Below are 8,285 nucleotides of genomic sequence, written 5' to 3'. Positions count from 1 at the left end.
AATCATTGGAACCATCAAAGTTAAACCAAGAAGAGAACACCAGTTTAAATAGACCCATATTATATAAGGAATTTGAAACAGTAATACAAAGCCTCCCAACTAAAAAAAGCCCAGGACCAGATGAATTCACAGCAGAATTCTACCAAACAGTTAAAGAAGTTCTACAACCAATACTACCTAAGTTATTCAAAATGATAGAAACAGAGGGAGAACTCCCAAAGTCCTCCTATGAAGCCAATATCATTCTAATACCAAAAACAGATAAAGACACAACAAAAAAAGAAAACTATAGGCCAATATCCTCAATGAAGATAGATGCAAAGTTTCTCAACAAAATACAAATTCCATACAGACACATGTCAAAAAGATCATCTTCCATGATCAAGTTTGCTCTTAGGGACTCTTGCCCTCTCTTACACAGTGGCCCATGAGCAATGGGTGGTAGAATTTTAATACAGAGGGCCTTTCCTGGGACATGCAATGTACAGTCTCTTATTCTCTACATTTTGGCCAAATGTAGTTTTCTGTGTTAATCACCATCTGTCTCTTGAGGAATTTTGCTGGTAAGAGTTGAAAGATGACATAATTAAAGCCATATATAACAAACCCACAGCCAATATCATTCTAAATGGAGAAAAACTGGAAGCATTCCCATTAAACTCAGGAACCAGACAAGGATGTCCACTGTCTCCACTACTTTTCAACATAGTGCTTGAAATGCTTGCTAGAGCAATAAGACAGGAGAAAGAAATTAAAGGAGTACTAATTGGAAAAGAAGAGGTCAAACTATCACTTTTTGCAGATGATAAAATACTATACCTAACCCAATAGTTCCACCAGAAAACTCCTAGAACTGATCAACACTTTCAGAATAGTGGCAGGTTATTAAATCAATCTATAAAAATCTTTAGCCTTTCTATATACCAATAATAAGCAATTGGAGAAAGAATAGAGGGAAATGCTCCCATTCACAATTGCTGCAAAAAAATTAAAATATCTTGGAATAAATCTGACCAAAGACACCAAAGATATCTACAATGAAAATTTTAAATTGTTAAAGAAAGAGATTGAGGAAGACACCAGGAGATGGAAGGACCTCCCATGTGCATGGATTGGAAGAATTAATATTGTTAAAATAACCATCCTTCCCAAAGCAATATATAGATTCAATGCAATCCCAATCAAAATCCCTGTGACATACATCACAGAACTAGAAAAATGTATCCTTAAATTCATATCGAGGCACAAAAGACCCCAGATAGCCAAAGTAACCCTTAGCACAAAGAGCACGCTGGGGGGATTACTATACCAGATCTCAAAGTATACTACAGAGCCATAGTCATAAAAACAGCATGGTACTGGTGCAAAAACAGACACATAGATCAATGGAACATCACTGAATAGCCAAACCTGAATACATGTAATTTCAGCCACCTGATATTTGACAAAGGTGCCAAGAACACACAATGGAGGAAAGACAGCGTCTTCAACAAACTGTGCTGGCAAAACTGGATCTCCACCTGTAAAAGAATGGAACTATCTTTCACCTTGCACAAAAGTCAATTCCAAGTGGATCAAAGACCTCAATATGAAACTGGAAACCCTGAAACTATTAGAAGAAAATATTGGCAGTAACTTATAGGATATAGGTGTAGGAAAGGATTTTCTAAATCAGACAGAAGTTGCTCAGGAATTAAGGTCAGCGATCAATAACTGGGATCTCATTAAACTAAAAAGCTTCTTTACAGTAAAAGAAACAATCAAAAAAGTGAAGAGAAAACCCATAGAATGGGAAAAAACCTTCACCAGTGACACATCTGACAGAGGTTTAACATCCAGAATATATAAAGAACTCAAAAAACAACAAAATAATAAAAAGTTATGATAAGCATTCTTATAGAGGAAGTATTCTCTCGTGCCTGATAGCAACTATTGCAAAAGACTCTGCCAGAACCACAGGCTTGTGCAGATGCCTCAGACTCACAAAAAGCACTTTGGCTATGACATCTGCCCATTAACTGCTCAGCCTTGGATGGATGATGCTCTTGTTGCTAATCATTGTGGCCAGGAATAATTGTTTCAAAATAGCTGATGTAATCTTCATTTATGCAACTAAAAACTTCCCCCATGCCTTACCTCCCACCCTCACCCTTGAAATATACCCATAGTTTACTACAATATGAATACTCCCACTGCAATCATCTGCAAACAGATATCACTATTCTTTGGAGAAGAGAAGGGAGAGCTGAGTGATTAGTTTCTTTTTTGAAAGTGACATTCCTCAAGCAAGCTTGCAGAAAACGGGCCCTACTCTGCTTTGAAGCAACAGGAATCGTCATAAGCCGACCCAGGCTAAGGCTAGACTCCTCTCCAGGGAGCCAGCCCAGTTGCCTTCCCATCTTCCACTATTGGCCAGTTCGTCCACCCCTCCACACAGATGTTGCTGCCTGCTGAGGGATTCTCAGCCACTGCTACCCTCTGTTCTCATTTCTCTGAATATTGCCCTGTGCCCCTAATCTCCACCCACGATTCTCTCACTTCCTCAAAAAACAAGCCCTTGGACTTTGAAGGATAGGGTAAAGGTGCTTGCTGCTAAACTGACACCTGAATTCAATTCCAGGGACCCACATAGTTGGGGGAACCACTTCTTGCAGATTGTTCTCTAACATGATGCCATGGCACATGCACCCATACACACACACACACACATGTTCCTAAAATAAAGTTTCTAGGGCTGGAAAGATGACTCACTTAAGAGCACTGGCTGCTCTTGCAGAGGACCTGGGTTCTCAGTTCCCAGCACTTACATGGCGGCTCACAACTGTAACTCCAGTTCCAGGGAATCTGATGCCTTCTTCTGACTTCCATTGGCATTGCCTGACATGGATGCACTTATATACAGGCACACAATACACATAAAATAAAAATAATAAATAAAATTTTTTTTTGGTTCTTTTGAGACAGGGTCTCCCTGCAGCCCCAGCTGTCCTGGAACTCACTATGTAGACCAGACTGGCCTTGAACTCACAGAGATCCACCTGCCTCTGCCTCCCAAGTGCTGGGATTAAAGGTGTGCACCACCACGCCCGGCTATAAATAAAATTTTTAATGTGATTATTTTTTCCTAAAGAATCCTTGGACCGAAGAGATTAGTGATTAAGAGCAATACTGCTCTTTCAGAGGACCTAAGCTCAGTTCCCAGGACCCACATTGGGCAGCTCACAACCACCTGTGACTCCAGCCCTAGGGGGACCTGACACCTTTTTCTGACCCCCATGGGTACCTACACTCACGTGCACATACCACACCCTATATGTATACATAATTAAAATAATAAAAATGTTTTTAAAAGGAACCCTGAAAAGATGAATGTGCTTTTTCTGCCCCCTCCTGCCCTGCTACCTTGTGCCTGGGACTTTATGCATCACTGACTGACTCGCATCCTGGGTTCTGAGGACCCTTCCTCTCCCACCCTTATCAGCATTAATGAAACTTCTCTCCAATTGCAGGAGGAGTAGAAGAGGGGAGACTAGATGCCGTTACACTGTCACAGCCTCACTGCTGCTGTCCTTTGAGGGCTCTGTGCCTTTCAAAGGAGCCTCTTGGAGTTGTAGTTGCTGCTCTCTATGAAGGATTTCTTTCTGCATGTATCTGCCTGCCTTCTATCACAGAGTCATGTGGACTGATTTTTAAGCAGGAAAAAGACAATACTAGGTAATTCTTCAAGTAACGTCAAAGTACCTGGACTATGTAACATGCTTAGGAGACATTGGCTTAACTGCTGCTCTCTGACTGACACTATCAAAGTTATCTCAGTATTTTTGTAACAATTTTGTGCCTGCTGTGCATGGGCTCCACCTGGCCTGGGATAGGAAAGCATTTATGCAAAGCTTGATGGCTGGGATCTACCCTCTTAGGAAGGACTGAAAGTATTCCTTGTTTAAAATAAATGTTTCTGGGTTGGAGAGATGGCTCAGCAGTTAAGAGCACTGGCTGCTCTTGCAGAGGACCTGGGTTCAGTGCCCAGCATTCACATGGCAGATAACAACTGTCCAGAACTCCGGTAAAAGGGGCTCTGACACCCTCTTCTGGCTATATTCATATATAAAGTCCTATAGAGTCAAGAGTCAGATTTGTGTCCCCAAATACCGTTTGGTGTGAGTTCATCCACTGGAGCCTGGTCAACCTATCAAGAATCTCACCCTTAAATGTAACTGAATCTCCTCTTCCCAGCAGCCATCAATTAAATGTTTTAAAGGCACTACTAAAGATAGGCCAGTCATCCTGATTTCTATTTTTTTTTTTTTTTTGCCATTAAAATAAAAGCAGGCAAAAAGCCTCTTGTGAAACCGAAGTAGAGCAAGTCTGACCTCAGCAGGTCCTCCCTTCTGCCCTTGTCATCCAGTGTCCTAGACCAAGGAAATAGATTATCCATTCATTTGGGTTACACTGAGAAGTAGGGCTATCAAGGAAGCCTCAACTCGAGTGCCCACTTTGATCCGCTGCTTGGACTGCCAGCAGTACTGTCTCCAGGATTCTAAGGCAAAATCTAAATTGTAAGAAATCTGTCATGCTAGAATCACCTGCCATGGGTTTGCACTGAGTGCACTGAGAATTGGCTGGAGTTTACAGTTCCTGTGTTAACTTAATAGATTACCTTTCGATGGGATAGTTGCAGATTAAAAGAAGACTAGAAGGCATCGTGGTTTATTAAAATATTAAAAGACTGATAGAGCTGGAGTGTAGCCCAGTGGTAGAGTCCTTACCTAGCATGCATGAAGGGCCCTGAGTTCAAACCTCAGAACTGCCAAAAAAATAAAAATAAAAAAAATGCTGACAAAAACTAGACTTCTGTATGCACTGTTAAGAGGATATATATGAATATGCATATTGTATTAGTTAGCCTTCCATTGCTGTGATAAAAACACTAACCAAGAGCCGGGTGTAGTGGCATGCACCTTTAGTTCCAGCACTGGGAAGGTGGAGCTCTGTGAGTTCGAGTCCAGCCTGGTCTACATAGCGAGCTTAAGGCCAGCTCAGGATGCAGGGAGACCCTGACACAAAAAGACAAAAAAAAAACAAAAAAAAAAACAAAAAAAAAAAAACACTGACAAAAACCAACTTGGGGGGAAAAGGGTTTATTTTATCTTACATCCCCCAGGTCATAGCTCATCATTGAGAGAAATCAGGTAGGAATTCAGGGCTGAAACCTAGAGGCAGGAGATGAAGCACACACCATGGAGGAACACTATTTGCTGGTTTGTTCCTCTGGCCTGTGCTCAGCCTGCTTTCTTATACAACACAAGACCACCTTTCCAGGGGTGGTGCTGCCCTCACTGGACTGGCACTCCCACATCACTCACCAATCAAAAAAAAAAAAAAATGCCTTACCAACATGCCTTACCACAGACCAATTCAACGGAGGACATTCTTCTATTGAGAATTCCTCTACCCAGGTGTGTCAAGTTGACAACTAAATCCATCCAGCACACACACACACACACACACACACACACACACACACACACACACACATACATATTCTGGGGAAGCTATAGAAGAGAGAGAACCAAAGAGTGTGGAAGGAACATTTGTTCCCCAAACCAGGTTTGGTTTATTTTTACTTTTTTTTTCCTCTATGTTTATTTTGTATTTTGTTTGTTTCATTTTGTTTTTCCTTATACCAGGGTCTCATGTTACCTAGGCTGTCCTCAAACTTGCCATGTTAACTGAGGATGACCTTCCACTTCTCTACCTCCAGCCTCCACCTCTCAAGTCAGGCATGTGCCATGACACCTGGACCTGGCTCTTATTTCAGGGTTTTGTTTTGTTTTATATTTTGAAACAAGGTCTCACTGTATAGCGCAGGCCAACCTGAAACTTGCTTTGTAGCCTAGGCTGGCCTGGAATTCACACAAGTTCTCTTGGTACAACCTCCCTAGTGCTGGGATGACAGATGGGTTCATCCATGTCTGGCTAGGATCCAAATGAAAGAAAGAAATTGTTAATGCTAGTCTTGCTACCTACCACTATGGACGTAGTGCTAACTTAAAATGGTATTAAATATGTCCAAGATGCTGTAGTTGGTTTTACTGATAACAAGGTTTCTATTTAACATTTCCCATGCTTTGTGTATTACCATTGCTCAGTCACTTATTTTGTCTATTTTTATCTTTGATGTAAGTAAGCCCTGAAGCCTACAGGTGCACTTAAAGGGTGTACCATACATCATTTTCTTAGTGTACCAAGCACTCACTTAGCACTGGGGTGGAAGGTCAGAGGGGACTGTGTGTGTGTGTGTGTGTGTGTGTGTGTGTTATGTGCCTGTGGCTCTGTGGTGTGTGTGTGCATGTGGTGTACGTACAGGACAGAGGTCAATGTCAGGTGTCTTCCACAATCATCCTTACCTTGTTTTTTGAGAGAGTGTCTCACTGAAGCTCAAGCTCACTTTGGGCTAAACCTGGCTGGCCATCAAGACTTCCACTTCCTGTCCTGGTCCCTACGCCAGCTGTCTCCCTGCTCCCCAGCACTGGGATTACAGGCACACACAGCTGTACCTGGCACTTATGTGGGTGCTGGTGATCTGGACTGAGGTTATGCTCTCACAGCAAGCACTTAGCCACTGAGCCATCTCCCCACCCCTGCCCGGCACTTTTAAATCAACCATACAAATATTGACACTTGCTTAGAGACTAGTCTTTTCCCAGAAGGCTCTGAATGAAAAGCTCCTGACTCAACAGCACCAAGAACACCCAAACCTTCTAGGCCTTAGTTTCTTATGTACAAAATGGAAATCAGGGGTTAGGGGTGCAGCTGATGGGTAGAGCCCTGCCTGGCATGTATTACTTGAGCCATGGGATTCAATCTCATTATGTCCGCCCCACAAAAAAAAGGAAAAGAAAGGAAAATGGTGGCCACTGGAAAGAGGATTTCTTTAATGAAGTCATGTTTAGAAAGCACAGTGATATATTCATAAGAGTACCTCAGAGGCTGAGGCAGGAGGATTGTTATGAGTTTGAGGCCAATGTGGGCTACATAGTAAGTTTCCGAGTTATATGTATGGGAATTCTGTCTCAAAATACCAATAACCAAGCTGGGCATGATAGTGCAGGCCTTTAATCCCAGCACTCGAGAGGCAGAGGCAGGTAGATCTCTATGATTGGAGGCCAGCCTGGTCTACACAGAGACTTCCAGGTTAGTCAAGGCGACATAGTGAGACCCTGTCTCAAAAATAAAATAAAATAATTAAATAAAATATCAGACTTGGAGTCAGAAAATCTGCTGTTCCTGAACAAAGTTACATGACACATTTCAAACTATTTCTCAAACCATAAAACTGAGACACAACCCAGGCATTCCTGGTGGATGGTCAACAGACAAGCCATTATGTTTGGGTCCTTGATTTCTTGTAGGTACAGTATTATTTCTTACCATAAAAATTACAAAATTAATCACAAAAGGTAAAATAAAGCAAATCTGAAACATTTATGGCATATGTAAAAGCATACAATTCTAAACACGTATAGCATGTGCTTCAGGTTTGTTTGTTGTTGTTGTTTTGAGACAGGGTCTCACTATGTAGCCCTGGCTAGTCTGGAACTCACTATATAGACCAGGCCATACTCAAACTCACAGAGATCTGCCTGCCTCTGCCTCCCAAGTGTTGGGATTAAAGGTGTGTGCTACCACATCCAGCACAAATGCTCCTTTTGAGTGATGATTTTAACCTAGCTTAGACTTGCTGCAGTTTATGAAAATAAATGATTTGTAAAGACAGCTTTTCCTAATAAATCACTAGTAAAGAAAGAATTTTCATTCATCCAAAGACCATCATACCCCTTTGAACATGAGTCATCTGTCTCACAAATATTCATTACTGATTTCTCTATTTTGTGTGTGTGTGTGTGTGTTATGTGTGTGTGTGTGTGTGTGTGTGTGTGTGTGTGTGTGGTGTACACATGTGTGTGCTCTGTGTACTGAACCCAGGCCTCATACACAGTAGGCAAGTACTCTCCGATTGAACTACCCCATGATCCTTCATTACTGATTTGATGGGCACCGATACTTCTAGAAGCCTAAAGTAGCAAAGGCTTCTGTGGTGTCTCTTTGCTCTTCTTTCTGAATTAGAATTTGTTGCTGAGCTCCATAGTCAAGATTCTAACCTTTTCACTCTGCCTCATCAGGATCTTTAGCCAGGGGACTGGACTTTGTTACGAGGTCATTAGCATTTGGTCTTACTGATGAGTGTTTGTTGTCTGGTTTTCAAGACAAGGTGTAGGTCTGTA

The sequence above is a fragment of the Nannospalax galili genome, unplaced genomic scaffold (genome assembly GCF_000622305.1).
Source record: "Nannospalax galili isolate Female #2095 unplaced genomic scaffold, S.galili_v1.0 scaffold433, whole genome shotgun sequence".
NCBI classification, from domain to species: domain Eukaryota; kingdom Metazoa; phylum Chordata; class Mammalia; order Rodentia; family Spalacidae; genus Nannospalax; species Nannospalax galili.
Note: the sequence above shows the minus strand (reverse complement) of the source record.